Source organism: Microtus pennsylvanicus, chromosome 12 (genome assembly GCF_037038515.1).
Source record: "Microtus pennsylvanicus isolate mMicPen1 chromosome 12, mMicPen1.hap1, whole genome shotgun sequence".
Taxonomy (NCBI): Eukaryota; Metazoa; Chordata; class Mammalia; order Rodentia; family Cricetidae; genus Microtus; species Microtus pennsylvanicus.
The window spans coordinates 67,146,288-67,164,518 of record NC_134590.1 but is presented as its reverse complement, the minus strand read 5'-3'; positions in this window follow the sequence as shown (position 1 = coordinate 67,164,518).

Here is an 18,231-nt window from a genome sequence, read left to right as displayed (position 1 = left end):
ACTTAGAGCTCAGCTCTCAGGTCCCAGTGTGGACAATTAGTTCTTTCTTTCCTTTCTCTAATCAGGAGTGCCCCCCGCCCCCACTTGCTCTCCTTAAGCAAGTAGGGATGCTATAGCAAGAACTGGTCCCTGAGGTCTATCCCACCCCTGCCCTCCTAGCCAGCTGATGTCGACAAGTGACCTCAGAGTCCGCAACTTACCGTATGCATATTAAACGGACCATGTTGTGTTGTGCCTGGCACACATGGTCAACACTTGCATCCCACGGGCTACCGGCCCTCATCACTGCTGTCCCCAACACCCACCCCAGGACAACTCTCTCACAGCTAGGCCTCCGCAGAAGTGACTTCAGCTTGGCGGTAGCAGCAAGGGTGAGGTGAATGAAGCAAGTCTCACCCACTGTCCTCTGCTGAATCACCATGCTCAAGCTCAGTTCTGGGAATTTGCTTCCGTGCACTCCTCGGGTCCAGTGTGTCATGCTGGGGAGGCCACAGGGTGCACAAGGGGCCATGGGATGTCACTTCCCTAGGAATGGGTCATACTTGGACTGATTTTCCCTGGGTATTCTCTGCCAGGGAAAACAGAAATCATTTCAAAAATGTAAAACAAAAAAACCCAAGGTCTAGAGAGCCTTGTCCTCAGCCTCAGTGAGTCACAAACAGGAATGTGAGCAGGATATCTGTGAGGAGCTGGTCTCAGGAGCTCTGAGGGGAGTCTGGGAAGGTGGACAGGGAACACTATGCTAGGCTGCTGTTCCTCCCCTAAGGAGCCCTTTTTGGGAAGTCCTTCTGACTTGGGCCCATAGTTCTGGGGCAGGGGGATAACCAGAAGTCAGAACCTGTGAGGGGAGCCCTCCACTCTGCAGAAGAGCGTAACATCTAAATCAAATGATTTAGATCAAGGCCAGTTGAGGAAGTGGGAGGCTGGTGGTTTTCATGACCAAAAGCGCTCCGAGGATCCAAGGCACTCTGTGTCCATGTTCAAGTGTTTGGGGTGGGGTGGGGATAGACAGTTTGGTTACTCCTCTCCCCTCCTGACTCCAGCCTTCCGTGTGAACGTAACATAGTCTTCTCACAGCAGAACAGCCTGAGAAAAGGGTGGTGTCCCTCAGTGCTGCACAGTGGGCTGGAGAGTCCCTGGGGAAGTGGAGGTCCTTCATTGAATCTGTGTTGTTTGCACCTCTGAGGCCTTGGAACAAGCATCCTGCCAAGAGGCTACCTGCAGAGGGAAGCCCCAGGAGAGGAACAAAGAGGGAGAGGCTTGGGTCAAGGGCAAGGAAGACCGATGCCCTCTTCTGGCCTTCACAAGCACTGCATGCAGATGGTGCACAGATGTACTTAGGGGCCAAACACTAGTACAAAAATTAAATTAAATTAAATTAAATTAAAATGAATATTTAAAGATAAATAAAGAAATGAGTTGGGCTGTGGTGTTGCATGCCTCTAGTCCCAGCACTTAGGAAGCAGAGGCAGGCAGATCTCTAAGTTCAGGGACAGCCTGGGACAACCTGGTCTACAGAGTTCCTGGACAGCAAGGACTGCATAGAGAAACCCTGTCTCAAATAGCCAAAATAATAAAAAGTAAGTAAAATAACAGAGCTTAGTCAGTTATGCTGGCTGATGATGGGTCAGAAGCAAGAGGGGTACTAGGGATGAGCAGGAGATGGAAGGCATTTCCTGTTTCTTCATACCTTACGGAGGATCTTAGTTTCCCTGTGCTTCAGTGGGAAAGAATGGTTCCACTCTGAGAGGAAGGATCTGCCCCTTTGGACCTAACATACAGGCAAAGTTCTAGTTAGCATATGTCATTGTTGCTGGTACCATTCAAGCCCCCAGAAAGTGCTGGGTGACTCGGGATCACAAGGGTCATACTTACTCCTGCTTGCTGGTGACTGCTGTCTCTTCTGTATCCAGATCTCAGAGGCCTGTCTTATCAAATGGTGTCACAAGCTTCCTCACTTGCTCCCCATGTCTGAGAAATGCTGTGGCCTCCCATGGAGTTCCCGAGTAATTCACAGCACCTCTTTAGAGCTGTTCCTCTCACCCCACAGAGTGGGAGCTTTATGCTGTGACTTGCTCTAAGGGAACTGGGCAAGCCTGGAGGTCTCAGCTGAAATCTACGTAACACCATAGAATGTACAGACCTTTCAATAGGATGTTTGCTTGGGACCGGCCAGAACTCCAGCCACCAAAGACGTGGAACTCTCCTGAGGAAAGTTAAGGTAGAGAAAACTGAGGCCAAGAACTCAGCAACTGGGGCCCTGGACAGAAGAGCCCACATGAGGACCTCCAAAGCCACTTTCAGGGAGGGGAAAGGAATACCAGACTCTGGCTGCAAACCTCTCATGAAAGCTCAAGCCCCACCCAGTAGGGCCCTGAGTCAAAGCCTGCTGGGTAAGTCTGTTTCTCCCCTTGAGAGGGTACTTATAGTATCAGTGATAGACAAACTTCCAGGTAAGCCTTTTAAGATTGAACAGAACCCACCTTCCAAAGATATTCTCTCTCTCTCTCTCTCTCTCTCTCTCTCTCTCTCTCTCTCTCTCTCTCTCTCTCTCTCTCTGTGTGTGTGTGTGTGTGTGTGTGTGTGTGTGTGTGTGTGTGTGAGAGAGAGAGAGAGAGAGAGAGAGAGAGAGAGAGAGTCAACAGTCAGCATGTCCCCGGCAGCACCAGTGGGGAGGGTAAGGCCAGTTTTCTTCCCAGAAGCCCTCTGGTCAGCTGCTGATCAAGACTTACTAGAAGGCCCATCATCCCTGAGCTCTAGTGGGGAGCTGTACATAGGGCAGGAGGCTGCAAGAACCTGGGAACTAGGCAGCAGACAGACCTCCCTAACCTGAGCCTGCAGCAGACAGACAGACCCCCCTAACCTGAGCCTGCCGCACACAGACCTCCCTAACCTGAGCCTGCAGCACACAGACAGACCTCCCTAACCTGAGCCTGCAGCACACAGACAGACCTCCCTAACCTGAGCCTGAAGCCTGTGAACTCTCTGTGGCAAGAGCTCCAACATGGAAGGTCTGAGGAGAGTAAAGCCATGTGTACTGATGGCCATAGGAGCTCTTTTTTTTTTCAATTGCTCCCAAGTCTACTGGTTAGTTCCACCATGTGTATTTGGGGAGATGCGATTTTGAATTGGAGGTCCAAGAAACTGGTTTTCACCACCAGGTCTCTGGAACCTCAGAGAGTGTCCCTCTTGGACACTGGGCCTTCCCAGGGACTAAAGGGAAAAGGACCAGACTCCCAGACTCTTCCCTGACCTGGGAGAAGTCCTCCTTCTCTGCAGCCCCGCTGCCTGGACTTCATCAGTGGGGTCCGATGCCCACAGAGTGAGCTGATTCCCTGTGTGTGTGAACCCGAGTCTTCCAGGCAGTGGCCGGCCATCCCAACAACTGGCAGAACAATCCTCTCAGTTTCCAACAACTTGAAAACCACATGTGATTTTCCATAGTCCAGGCTCCCTGGGCCGGGCTGCTGAGCGAGCAGAGTTCCTGCTGAATTCCTTCCACTCACCGCAGGGCAGACAGTGGGCCCAGCTGTGGGGAGACTCTCTGGAATGGGGGGTCACCACATCCAGGCAGGGCAGACATCCAGCTCTGATGAGTAATTCTGCAGCCTGCCTCTGGGAAGAGGACATGTGACAAATTAGTGTAACAATCATCCCAGTGTTAAACCGGAGGGGACGGAGATGACGAGACCCTTCAAAACGGGGCTGTGAACACAAAGAGCATTTGCTGTCCTGCACACCTTCATCAAAATGAACTTCAGACAGGTTAGGATGTCAAGATTTCTCGCCCTGGATAGAAAATTTTGTTGCAGGCCAGTGCTGGCCTTGTGTACAACAAAGGTCACTGGGGATGAAATTTCAAAGGAGACAGAACATTGGGAAAGAGCATGAACGTCCTTAGCCTCGTTTGAGGAACCATCTGGGACCAACCCGGACTAACCTACTGGGACGTCAAACCCTGCAACATTGCACTCTTTTTGTTTGTTTGGGATTGGGTATCGCTATGTAGTCCAGGCTAGCCTAGAACTCATGATCCTCCTGCCTCAGTCTCCTGAATGCAGAGATTATAGCAAAGCCAATGACTTTCTCTCTGAGTCTGTTTCTCTCCTTTGTGAAATAGGTGAAAATGACACTATTAAATCTCTATAACATGGTTCAAGTTATCACAGAGATACAGCCGCATTCTTGTACCTGAAAAACAGTAATTATTTTTACTTTTATTTATTTTTATTTAATTATTATTGTTTTTACTTTACTTTTTTTTGAGACAAGATTTCTTTGATGCCCTAGCTATCCTGGAACTTGCTTTGTAGACAGGCTGACCTTGAACTTACAGAGATCTGCCTACCTCTGCCTTTGAGTGTGTCCTGCAGCTTGGTAAGGGAAACTGTTTTTGTTGTTGTTGCTGTTTGGTTTGGTTTTTCAAGGCAAGGTTTCTTTTTTTTTAACTTTTTTTTAATATTTATTTATTTATTATGTATACAATATTCTGTCTGTATGCCTGAAGGCCAGAAGAGGGCGCCAGACCCCATTACAGATGGTTGTGAGCCACCATGTGGTTGCTGGGAATTGAACTCAGGACCTCTGGAAGAGCAGGCAATGCTCTTAACCACTGAGCCATCTCTCCAGCCCCTCAAGGCAAGGTTTCTCTGAGTAGCTTTGGACTCACTCCGTAGACCAGGGTGGCCTTGAGCTCACCCACCTCTGCTTAACAAGTGCTGGGATTAAAGGTGTGTGACAACACTGCCCAGCGGGAAGCCACATTTTTAAAGTTAATTTCATTTTATTTCCCTTTTAAAAGTCTAGTTTACTGATAAAGCATTTATTTACCCAGCATGCATGAGGCCCTGGGTTCTACCACTAGAAAAACAAAAACAAAAGCAAAAAACCCAAAGAATAAAAGTGAGGTAAAAGAGCTGGAGAGATGACTCGGAGGTTAAGAGTACTTGCTGCTCTTCCAGAGGACCTGGGTTCTATTCCCAGCACCCACATCTGTCTGTTACTCCAGTTCCAGGGGATAGTGCCCTCTTCTGGCCTCCATGAACAACGAGTATGCATGTAATATACAGACATAAAAGCAGCCTAAACATTCATATATAAAAATAGAAAAAAATACATTTTTTTTGTTTTTTGTTTTTCAAGACAAAGTTTCTCTGCAGCTTTGGAGCCTATCCTGGTACTAGCTCTTGTAGACCAGGCTGCCCTCGAACTCAAAGAGATCTGCTTGCCTCTGCCTCCCAAGTGCTGGGATTAAAGGTGGGCGCTATCCCCTGCCCCCTGGCCAAAAAAAAATACATTTTTTAGAGTGAACTAAGAGATATAAACAGATAATTAACAAAAGAAACATAGGTAGCCACTAAACGTATGCAAATGTCTGACCTCACCAAAGGTTATAAAATCCAAACCAAGGGGACAGAAGAGATGGCTCTGTGGTTAAGAGCACTGACAGCTATTCCAGAAGACTGACCTGGGTTCTATTTTCAGCACCCACATGGAAGTTCACAGTCATCAGTAACTCAAGCCTCAGGGATCCAATACCCTCTTCTGGCCTCCAGGAGGGAGGGGCTCTGATAGTTATCTTCTGATCTTCACAGGTATGACAAGCACGCGCGCACACACACACACACACACACACACACACACACACACACACACACACACAATCTTTCCATGTAAGAAGTCCAGTCTCCAGGAGCTAGCTAAACACTGCTAACAGGAACACCTCAGGAGGCCGTCTTACTTAACATCACTTGGCAGCAGAGAACAGAAAAATCTAGCATCTGAACGCCAACAGCACCCTACTGTGATAACAAACAGTGCTGTAGTAGCTAAAATATGAAGAAAATGTGATTCTTGCTCTTATAAATTAAATCTAGGCAAGAAGTTCTGGGTGCAGCAGCCTAATAACTGCTAACAACTGTCAGAGGCTCTGGCTCCTCCTACCTGTTCCTTTAGCCTCGACATATAGCCTCTCTCTCACAGTACAAATCGAGGCTTATGATCCGGGCATTTTCACAACATCCAAGCCTGCAGACATTTTCTTTTTTTTTTTAAATATTTATTTATTATGTATACAATATTCTGTCTGTGTGTATGTCTGCAGGCCAGAAGAGGGCACCAGACCTCATTACAGATGGTTGTGAGCCACCATGTGGTCGCTGGGAATCGAACTCAGGACCCCTGGAAGAGCAGGCAATGCTCTTAACCACTGAGCCATCTCTCCAGCCCCCAGACATTTTCTTTTTATTTATTTTTTTATTTTACTATTTATTTATTATTTATACAATGTTCTTGCCTCCTTGCATGCCCGCACGTCAGAAGAGGGAACCAGATCAGAGAACCAGATCTCATTAGAGATGGTTGTGAGCCATCATGTGATTGCTGGGAATTGAACTCAGGACCTCTGGAAGAGCAGCCAGTGCTCTTAACCACTGAGCCATCTCTCCAGCCCCAGACATTTTCTTTAAGACTTTGTAGCCAGGTGTGTTGGTTGGCATCTATAGTTTCAGCGCTTGGTAGGCAGAGGCAAAAGAAACAAGAGACTAGTCTGCACTGCACTGCAAAGCCATCCAGAAACACCCCCACTCCCCAAACCAGACAACCAACCAGCAAAAAAAAAAAAAAAAAAAAAAAGCTTCTAACACTCTCTAGAAGCTCCCAAAAGCTCCATGTTCATTCCGTTGATTCCACTGGCCTTCAATCACACTGTGTCGCAGGCCATGGGCAGCTAAGCCTGGCTTCTCCTGACATCCTGGCTATCACTAAAGTTGTTGGTATTAACATGTGGTGTTCTTCTCACTCTTGAGTCTAGTAAGATCCCTAAAATCTAAGGATGTTACCAAAAAAGAAAGGTCAATGCCTGGATGAGGAGGGTGTGAGCTATAATCTCAGTAAGAATGAGAAGTCAGAGGCACAACATCTACAGCTGTGGGGTGTGTGTACACCTGTGTGTGTGCGTGCACACGTGTGAGTGTGTGTGTCTGTGTGTGCGTGTGCATTGGTCAAAGCATGAGAAGTCAGAGGCGCAGCATCTACAGCTGTGGGGTGTGTGTACACCTGCGTGTGTCCATTCACACCTGTGAGTGTGTGTGAGCGTGCGCGCGCGCGCGCGTGTGCACCTTGGTCAAAGCATGAGCAGTCAGAGGCAGCAGCATCAACAGCTGTAGGGTATGTGTGTACACGTGCACACTCGTGTGTGTGTGTGCTCATGTGTGTTAGTGGAAGCATAAGAAGTCAGAGGCAGCAGCATCAACAGCTGTGGTGTGTGTGGAGGGGGTGGGTGTGTACTGGGGGCTGAGGTACTCATATTCCTGCCGTTTGCTTTCTCAGCCAGAAGCCCAGCCAAGGAAAATGTGAAGTGGGCGCCAGCTCCAGCCTGGGAGACACCCTGCAGGTACCCAGGCCAGCTTCCCAGCTCCTGCCAGCATTGAGAGTGAGAATGCCAGCCAGGGAGCTGGGGTGCCCTTGGTCTAATGCCAGGACCTATAGCTGCCTGGTTGCCATCTCTAATGCCACCCCCATCCCCTCCCAAGTCAATAAGGACTTGTTCACACATACAATGCCCATTTCCTCAGCCTCAGGCAGTTCCTCATAGCTCAGCCATTGCATCTCCCCCTGGGCAGAGTTTCGGTTGCCGCAAGTTCCCAAGTGGCTCCTCTTTCTTCTCCTTCCTTCTGAGGCAAGGGGTCCCAAAAGTATCATTTGATCTGTGCCTTATTTCTTTCCCTCTTTTCTTTTTCAGTTCTGAGAGTCAAACCCAGGCCTGGCATACACCAGGCCAAACCTTCACCCAACTCTTCCCAGGTCCCTATTGTTTGCTTTCTGTCCCCTCCCTGTGGGAGCACTCCTGCTGCAGAGATGACTGTCCACCCTCACCTCAGACAGCTCTTGTTCTCCATGTCTAGCCTGGACTTCATTCTGACTTTCCACCAGGTCCAGCTGCCCTCTCTCTTGGCATTGCATCATCTGGGTTACTATTTCCAATGTCTGCTGTCTCCCTGGCCCCATTGCCTCCCACTGGTCTGGGAGGTTGGTGTCTGTGCATCACGACTGACTCACTCCCTGCCCCATGTCTCCTTCCTTCTCCATGTACCACTCTCAGGTCATCGCAAAGACTTGAGGGCCTCCACACGGTGGTGAAAGACCACTCTGATGGCCTGTAAGACAACCCTGGCCCACATTTTGCCCCTTTCCTTTAGCTCTGAAATGTCTCTGAAACCTCAAGGACTAGTACCTTGCCTGCTTTGATTACCTACTCACAGCCCTCTAGACAATCCCCTTTCTACAGGGGGAGGAAGCAAGACTTGATTACCCACTTAGTTTGAAAGTAATTGGCCCCCATAATCCCAAAGGGAGTGACTCTGTTAGGAGGCATGGCTTTGTTGGTGTAGGTATAGCTTTGTTGGAGAAGTGTGTTATTGTGGAGGTGGGCTTTGAGGTTTCCTATGCTCAAAATACCACCCAGTGTCTGAGACCATTTTCTGTTGCCTTCTGATCAAGATGTAGCCAACACCATACTTGTCTGCATGCCACCAAGCTCACCACCATGGTGATAATAGACTGAACCTCTAAAACTGTAAGTGAGCCACCCCAATTAAATGTTTTCCTTTATAAGAAGTGCCGTGGTCATGGTGTCGCTTCACAGTAAGAGAAACCCTAACTAAGACACCCACCATGTGGAAGAATTGTTCCTGAAGTTTCTCTCCAGCAGGGGAGACAATGGCTACACTGGGATCAACACAGACTCCCTGGAAGGAAGGCTGAGTGGGGCCTGTAGAGAAGGGCTGACATGTGTAGACGGAGTTTCTGTTCCATCTGGTTCTGCAGCCATTCAGTCCCAAAGAAATATACAGAGGCTTATATTAATTATAAACTGTAGAGACTATTAGCCCAGGCTTATTATTAACTAACTCTTACAACTTAAATTAACCCATCATTCTTGTCTGTGTTTAGCCACATGGCTTGGTACCTTTTCTCAGTGAGGCATTCTCATCTTGCTTCCTCCACATCTGGCTAGTGAGTGCATCTATGCCTTTCCTCTTCCTAGAATTCTCCTAGTGTGGTTGCTCTGCCTGTACTTCCTGCATGGCTCCTAGCCAATCAGTGTTTTATTAAACCAATACAAGTGACAAATCTTTACAGTGTACAAAGGCATTATTCCACAATCCCACTGCAGGCTTGTCCAGAGACCTCAAATCAGAGAACCTGGGGGAGGAGGCAAAGAAGGGGTGAAGGCCAGAGAGTTAACTGGGCCAGCAAAGCATGGAAGCAGCAGGCAGGAACCCCAGAGAGAGAAGGGAAGAGGTGCCTCACTCCCATGTGTCCCCTAGACAGCTGGCACACAGCAAAATCCTGTTGAGAGACGGGGAGCAGACTCCTGTTGGTAGGAGGAGGCAATGAGCCCACCCCAGCAAGTTGTGAAGGAAGAATTCATATGTGATTAGTGACCACGCTGACTGACTCCCCTCTCCAGATACCCCTTTCCAAAATAGGCTCTTGCCTAGGGGCATTGAAATGCCACTGGCAACCACATCATGTTTGTTTTCGAATACTGGTGCCATTGGGACCCTGGGTGATCCTCCCTACCTCCCTGTAGGGCCTGGATTCCTACCAACTGCTCTGAGTCAGGGACAGGCTGTGGGCATGGGCTCAGTGCTGATAAGGGGCAAGGATGGGACAGGGGGCGTCCAGTGTTTGATTTTCTCTCCCCTACCAAAATGTGGGTGCCATACAGTGTGTCTCTGTCTTGGCCAGTGCCTAGCTCAGTTATGCCCTTTCATCGGGTGAGCCCCAGGTTCAGCATCTCCACCTTGCAGAAGCCCCTCTACACCCTTCCGGGTCAGTGCTGGCTGTGGCTCTGCAGAAGATGGTTCTTTCCAAAGCCTTTGATTGCATAAGTACCATGCTCTCACTCTAGAAAAACGAGAAAGCATGTCGGGCCAGATAACAAAACTATCGATATGTGTTATCAAAGTACAGGCTGCCCCTCCCCCACAAGAAAGAACAACTACTATCCTCCAGAGGTTTGTGTTTAGACCTGGAGACCCCCAAGGGGGCCAAGCAAGCGGGGTGCACATTCCATCACTGCTCGCCTCTCCATCTCCAACCCCTCCCTGGCAAAATCCAGGCGCTGATGTCACTCCAAGTGACAGGACATTAAAGAGTTGACATGTGTGGAGTGCTGAGAACAGTCTGGCAGGGAGCACTAGCCAGGCTGACCTCATTGCAAGGATGCTCACACCCTTAGAAACATTTTATTGTGGAAACTTCAGTCGTCTTCACAGGCTGCCTGCCCTGGTGCCTGCTCCTGCAGTTCGTCTTGCGGCCCACCTGCTCCGTTGAGCTTCACTCTCTCCTCCGCCTGAAGGCATCAGATGATTCCTCCGGGGAGTAAACACACTCCCTCTCCCTCTCTCTTTCCATCTATTAGCATGGCTGAAAACACAGTCACAACCCATTAATATCCACAATTCAGTTAGAGCACAAACATCCCTAAGAACTCCATTCGTTATGCGTTTATAGTTGATTTGAATCAGGATTTACGTAAAATCACAGGCTGGGTATCTCCATGGGCTCCCCTCGTCTCTCTTGTCTTCTTGAACATTTAACTGCATCTAGGTTGCTTCTCCAGAAGTTTCCCCAGGCCTGGATATTGCTGACTTCTTCCCACACCGAACGTCTGAAACAAACGCAGTGATATTTGTTGTGGGCAGGAATTCAGCCCCAACCTCAGAACGCTGAAAACTCAGTTTGACTTTTCCCTGAGCGGTTTCACGCTGATTTGAGCACTCCACCCTCCTGCAGTCTGGCAAGGATGCTTTGTTCCCTTCCCCCTGGCCTCCTGCTATCAGAAGGCGAAGTCAAACGAAAGAATCTGGTCCTTAAGACACGGTGTCCGGAGACGAGTGCTCAGCCACTCACATCTCACCTCGGCACCACCGTGAGTAACTAAGGAATGTCCAGGTGGAAAAGGGAACTCCTGTCTGTCAGTTCACAGTTTGCGTCCAGCTTCTGCAAGACACTCAGGGTTTTGCTTCCTGAATGAGGAAACTGGATCTTGAGCTGTTGTTTAACTTAAGTGACAGGCAGAGTCGCACCTTCAAGTGGATGGGAGATGAAGGCTCCTCTTCCAGAGACAGCTTCTGGTCAGGAAGCCAGCTCCTGATACCCCAGCCTCCAGGAGAACTTGGTAAAGCCTCAGGGATGGGTTACATCATAGTTCTCAGGTAGTCCAGCAACTCTAGCCCACTTAGTCCCACCCTCCTCTTTATGCTTGCTTCTGGATAGCTCCTTTGCCTGTCCCTTCTTGTCTCAGCACTCAGTCTTTTCGCACCTTCTGTGCCTGTACCCCTCCTCTGCAGGTCTTCTTGTTCTTGACAGTACCCTCATTTACAGCCGTAGACCTTACTGTCCATGGCTGTGACTCTCCTAGCAAGGTAATCCTCACCCTCTTTCCTTGCTGTCCCTGGAGGTCACTTATGCACCACACACAGCTTCTGCTCTCAGTGACAGACATTCCAGCCTTTCTGCTGCTGGAGAAGATCCGTGCCTCTGTCTCTCACAGTCAGAATGGATCCATTCAGATCACAGTGTGGCCGGAGCCTACATTGCTCACCTGGGGCAGGACAGACACCTGTCGTAGGGATCTCCCTGCCCCTACCGTTATCCCTTTATGTTAAAGCTGATAAGGGTCAAGTCCTACTTTGAGCCTCTGATTGAAATCTCTGCTGTCCTTCAAAGTGAAACCCGAAGACTCGAGTGACTAACAGGGCCACAGGATCTGACCCCTCATTGTTTTTCTTCCCTGTTGCTCTGCTCCAACCACATGGGCCCGTTCTTTCTGAACATGCAGAGTGCAGCCTCACCTTCCCAGTTCCGTGCCAAGGACAGGCCTGCTTGCCTACGTGAGCACTGCTCAACCTTCGTCTGCTGGCCCTGGGCATGCGTTTCCCCTGCTTTCGGTTTATTTATTTATTTATTTATTTTTATGTGCATTGGTGTTTTGTCTGTGTGAGCGTATCAGATCCCCTGGAACTGGAGTTACAGACAGTTGTAAGCTGCCATGTGGGTGCTTGGAATTGAACCCAAGTCCTTCGGAAGAGTAGCCAGTGCTCTTAACCGCTGAGCCATTTCTGAGCCATTCTGGTTTTGATTTTAAACTCTACTGATACACACATTTAGTGAGTCCCTGCTCTGTTCTTGGTCAGCAGGTGTTTAGGTCTGTGTTGGGAGCTGTGGCTCTGGTGTATATGGCTTCTGGTTATTTACAAATGGACCAGCCTTTGACACGGCAGTTGTAAGACCTTTGTAAGTATAAGCACATGGGGCTACAGAATTACTTCAGCTGCATTCTGTTGGCCAAAGCAAGTTTCAGGACCAGCTTATAATCAAAAGGGGCCAGTGAGTTGACTCAGCTAGGAAAGGCTCTTTCCACCAAGCCTGACAACCTGAATCAGATACCTGGGCCCTACGTGGTCAAAGGAGAGCACCTACAGCAAAAAAAGAAGCAAGACTCTACTTTCTAGGGAGAAGGGACGTCAACATCATCACAGAAAACCAGTAAGTGGGACAGATTCCTGGGGCCACCTTCACTGTCATTGACTAACCTGCTGGTCCAATGTAGATTCTCCCTGTCTGTCTTGTGTCCTGTGGGCAGTGGCTCTGTGCGTCACATACACTATATTCCATGTGCTTACGGCAGGCTGTGTGTTTGTTGAATGAATGGTTGGAAGGGTGGTTCTATGTAGTAAGGAGGGCGGGCCTGCTTTTCGTCCTGCCTGGCTCCCGCACGGCTAGCTTAGCCCCAGAAAATTGACAGCGAAAGCAGGTGTAGTGGTTTGTACCTTCCCTTCTAGCACCCTGGAAGCAAAGGAAAGAGGAGTGAGAGCTCCAGCCCTGAGCCACACAGCAAGACTTTGTCAAAACAACAACAGCAGGGGCCAGAGGGGTGGCTCAGTGTTTAAGAGCACTTACTGCTCTTGCAGAGAACCCAGGTTCAGTTCCCAATATCCACATGGCTTGGTGACTGTAACTACAGTTCTGGGAAATCCAGCATCCTCTTTGGGCCTCTGAAGGCACTGCATGCATGTGGTGAACACACATACAGGCATATAGAACATTTATACACATAAAAAAAACTATATAAATGAAACAAATCTGGGTGTGGTAGCACAGGCCTTTAATCCCAGCACTCGGGAGGCAAAGGCAGGCGGATTTCTGAGTTCCAGGCCAGTCTGGTCTACAGAGTGAATTCCAGGACAGCCAGGGATACACAGAGAAACCCTGTCTCATAAAAACCAATATATAGATAGATAGAGATAGAGATAGAGAGAGAGAGAGAGAGAGAGATAGAGAGAGAGAGAGAGAAGCCACCATCATCAAAGTGCAAAGGGCCCCAGCTTATGATGGTCTGACTGACAAATGTTCACATTTACAGTGGTATGAAAACAACTATGTTCAGTAGAAACTACGCTTCAAATTTGTGTCTTTTTCCCAGCTAAGTGATATGTAGTGCTTGATGAAAGCGATGATGACCACTCGACCAGGACGTGAAATAGCCACTGACCTCCAGTGTGCGGTACCGCTCAGCTTGGGTACTCTGTAGGACCAAATCATTCACCTGTAAGGTTTCCAAGTTGGGGGCTGGAGAGATGGCTCAGTGGTTAAGAGCATTGCCTGCTCTTCCAAAGGTCCTGAGTTCAATTCCCAGCAACCACATGGTGGCTCACAACCATCTGTAATGAGATCTGGCGCCCTCTTCTGGCATGTGGGCATACATGGAGGCAGAATGTTGCATACATAATAAATAAATAAATTAAAAAAAAAAGATTTCCAAGTTGCCATGGGTTTATGGTGCACAGCCCCATCACAGGTCAAGGAATCTCTACAACCAATTCAACATATTCAGAAAAAAACCCAAAACCTCAATAAATCATTAGCACAGTATATAGCTGCCTCCAAGCCCTCCACCCATGTAACAGTGTTACTTCCCACCAGGCAGTGGCATGCGCCTTTAATCCCAGCACTTGGGAGGCAGAGGCAGGCAGATCTCTGTGAGTTTGAGGCCAGTCTACAAGAGGTAGTTCCAGGACAGGTTCCAAAACTATGCAGAGAAACCCTGTCTCAGGAAACCAAACCAAAACAAAACAAAATAGTATGGATATCTGTATGGCGATTTCTCAGGAAATTAGGAAACCACCTTCCTCAAGACCCAACAATACCACTTTTGGGTATATACCCAAAGGATGCTCAATTGTACCACAAGAATATGTGTTCAACTATGTTTATAGCAATATTGTTTGTCATAGCCAGAACCTGGAAACAACCTAAGTGCCCCTCGACCAAAGAATGGATAAGGAAAATGTGGTACATTTACACATGGAGTACTACACAGCAGAGAAAAAAAATATGACACCTTGAAATTTGCAGGCGCCGGGAGGTGGTGGCGCATGCCTTTAATCCCAGCAGAGGCAGGCGGATCTCTGGGAGTTCGAGGCCAGCCTGGTCTACAAGAGTTAGTGCCAGGACAGGCTCCAAAGCTACAGAGAAACCCTGTCCTGTCTCGAAAAACTAAAAAAAAAAAAGAAGAAATTTGCAGGCAAATGGATGGAGCTAGAAAACATCATATTGAGTGAGATGACCCAGCCCCAGAAAGACAATTATCATATGTACTCACTCATAAGTGGCTTTTAAACATAAAGCAAAGAAAACCAGCCTACAAACCACAATCCCAGACAACCTAGACAACAATGAGGACCCTAAGAAAGACATACATGGAAATAATCTATGCAGGAAGTAGAAAAATACAAGATCTCCTGAGTAAATTGGGAGCATGGGGACCATGGGAGAGGATTGAGGGGAGGAGAGAGACAGGGATGGGAGCAGAGGAAAAATGTAGAGCTCAATAAAATCAATAAAACAAAATAGTGTTACTTCCAACGCTATCTCTCAGCCGGCCACTCAGCTTCTGGGGCAGGCCCTGCCCCTGATGAGGATTCTGGGGTCTTTCCACAAACCTTCCTGGCTGCTTCCCCCCCCCCCCTTTCCCTTGACCTTGGCTTGATGCTTCTCAGGGGTAGCTTTTTGCCTCCTTGTCCAGCCTCTCAGGACTTTCCACCAATTCATTCTGTGGGTCAGAAACCAGGAAAGCTGGCTAGGTTTTCTAACTTGGTGCCCATAAACCAGGGACCTCCCTCCTCAGTATCTGTGTTTTATTTCAGTAGTAATCACAGTAAATGAGAAAATAACTAAAAAATGTAATAGTGTCAGCTTCTGCAGCAGTGTGAATGAAATCATCTCTGGATTTTTGTCTGTTTGAGGCAAAGTTTCTCTGTATAGCCTTGGCTAGACTGGAACTCTCTATAGACCAAGTTGTCCTCAAACTCACAGAGATCCGCCTGCCTCTGCCTCCTGAGTATTAGGATTAAAGACATTTGTCACCACACCTGGCCATCTTTGGATTTTTGACTTGCAGTGGAGCTGGGGTCTGCAAGCACCCCTTGTCTTTCTCTCTTTCTGGGCCCCCAAGGCATTCCCTCATTGCCAGTTATGCCTGGGTTGGCTAGACAAATGAACCCATTGAGTCTTCATTTTAAGGTTAATCCCTTTGCTACAATCCTCTGGCCAAATCTCTAAGCAGAAGGGGATCCTGGGGTCCTGGTGCTTCTTGACTTTTCCCCACCCCCTGGATTGCAATGGGGTCCCTTCCTGGGCCTCTAACTGCCCACCTGGTTCTTGTGGGTGGTGCCTGTCCAGAAGTGGAGACACAAACTTTCCTTAAAAGGCAGCAAATGTTTCTCAAAAATAAAGCCTCTATTTTGTTACATAATCAGCTAGGCCCTGGCAAGCCCCAGCACTAGTACACCGAATGCCAAAAATCCAAATCTAAGACAGACACGGTGGCACACGCCCATAATCCCCGCAGTGAGGAGGCTAAGGTAGGGGTATTGGAAGGCTGAGGCCAGTCTGGGCTACATAGTGAGGCCTGTCTCAAAAAATAAAATTACACAAATCTTGAGGTTCTGACGGGTCTACAAAGGTCAGAGAAGGTGGGAAAGCTAGACCCAGGTAGCAGATTGAAGAGAAACATCCCCCACCCCGCACACATATCTATAAGCTAGACCTGGATAGCTGACTGGAGAGTAACACGCCCCGTCCCGTCCCCCCACCACACATATCCATGTCCTTCCAGACCTCTTTTTTGGAATAAGAGTCCTTTGCTGATATAATTAGGACAAGAACCTTGAGACGATGTCCTCCTGAATTAGAGTGATATTTCTTGACCAGGGTCATTCTAAGGAAAGAGGACACACAATCAGAAGAGCCCAGAGAAAGACAGCTACTGAAGGCCACAGCGGAGACTAGTCAGGTGCAGTCACCGACTGGAAGAGGCAGGCAGGGGTCTCAGCTGCTGAAACCTGGAGGGTTTTGTTTTGTTTTGTTTTTTTACTTCTGGCCTTGAGAATTAGGAGAGAATGTGTTTCTGTTGGTTCAAGCTGCCCAACTTGTGACAATTTGTTATAGCAGTCATGGGACAGGCACACCAGAGATTAATGATTACAACGTGTCAAAGTGCTTGAAGGTCCAGGCCTGTGTCTTTGAAGGGCCAAAAGTCCCCAGGATTCCGGTCCAGCAGCATTAAGAGTTTTACCACAGGCTTCCCAAGAGCTGCTGGCAAGTGGCCTCTAGAGGAAAGAGATCGAGATGGGAGGGGCAGAGCTGACTCCAAGCCCCTCAGGTGTAAATGGCACCAAAGTGAACCCAAAGACAGGTGCTGGTGGGGTGGAGGTGAGGAGCGGAGGTGTGGCGAGGGTTGGGCAGCTTAGGAAAGGCTGTGAGGACTGAGTGGTTGGTTGTCCGTCCCCATTCCTCCCCACCCCCACACCCCACGCAGACCGCCAAGGTCTTCTGGAGCTAGAGTTCAGAGCATCTTGGAAAAACACAAGTTCAGACGTCTGGGCAAAAGTAATCCGAACATGAGTTTGAGATGGGCAGGGATAGCCAGGCTGGAGAGGGTGGGGGAGGGGCAGTTGAAAGAGACTGGGCATGAGGTAGTCTGTGCAGGCTCTCTAACTTTGTGGGGATCTCAGAGAGGGGAATAAGAGGCTTGAGATTTAGATGGGAACCCCTAAACTAACTTCACTGGAACAAACCACCAAAACCAGTGAGATGTCACTGTTTCCAGAGAGGCACAAGGGAGGCTTGGGGGTTCGGGAAAGCGAAGGTCAGAGACTTCCCACACCTGGGTCAGATCCTGGCCCTCAGCCTGGGCCTGCCTCCTGAGAGCCACTGCTGTCAATCACAGACATCCTGTGGGCCCGTGTTTCCAGGGTATCTATGTAGGCAGAGGGAGCGTACACAGCATGGTTCTTTCTCCTTAGCATTAATGCTCTCTGCACTCCTCCAGGCTATTGTACCACACATCCCTTTTATCTTCAGGACACCTAGTATTGGATGTATCCAGAGGAAGTAACATGCCTCACTACCGTCCCTGTGATAGGCCTTCCCCTTCTCAGACTCGCTCTGCGCTACCTTCCTACAGGGACTACCCCAGTAGAACTGTGGGAGTGATTAAGTCAACTGAGATATAAAACCTAAAGACAGTATTCATAGATAAATCTTTTTTCAAATTTTATTTATTTATTTATTTATTTATTTATTTATAGGTAGGAGGGCTCTGGCTGTACATATGCCTGCATCCAGAAGAGGGCGCCAGATCTCATTACAGATGGTTGTGAGCTGGGAATTGAATGTGGTTGCTGGGAATTGAACTCAGAACCTCTGGAAGAGCAGGCAATGCCCTTAACCTCTGAGTCATCTCTCCAGCCCAAGCACATAAATCTTTTTTTTTTTTTTTTTTTGGTTTTTTCGAGACAGGGTTTCTCTGTGGTTTTGGAGCCTGTCCTGGAACTAGCTCTGTAGACCAGGCTGGTCTCGAACTCACAGAGATCCGCCTGCCTCTGCCTCCCGAGTGCTAGGATTAAAGGCGTGCGCCACCACCGCCCGGCAGCACATAAATCTTAAAAAAAAAAAAAAGTTTAGGGACCAGAGAAGTTACTTGGCAGTTACTTTTGCAGATGACCTGAGTTAGGTTCCCAGCATTCAGAGGGGCAGCAGCTCACAACTACCCTTAACTCCAGTTGCAGGGATCTGACACTCTTCTCTCTCAGTAGGCACCAGGCATGCACGTGGTGAACAGCCACACATGCAAGCAAAACACATAAAATAAAGATA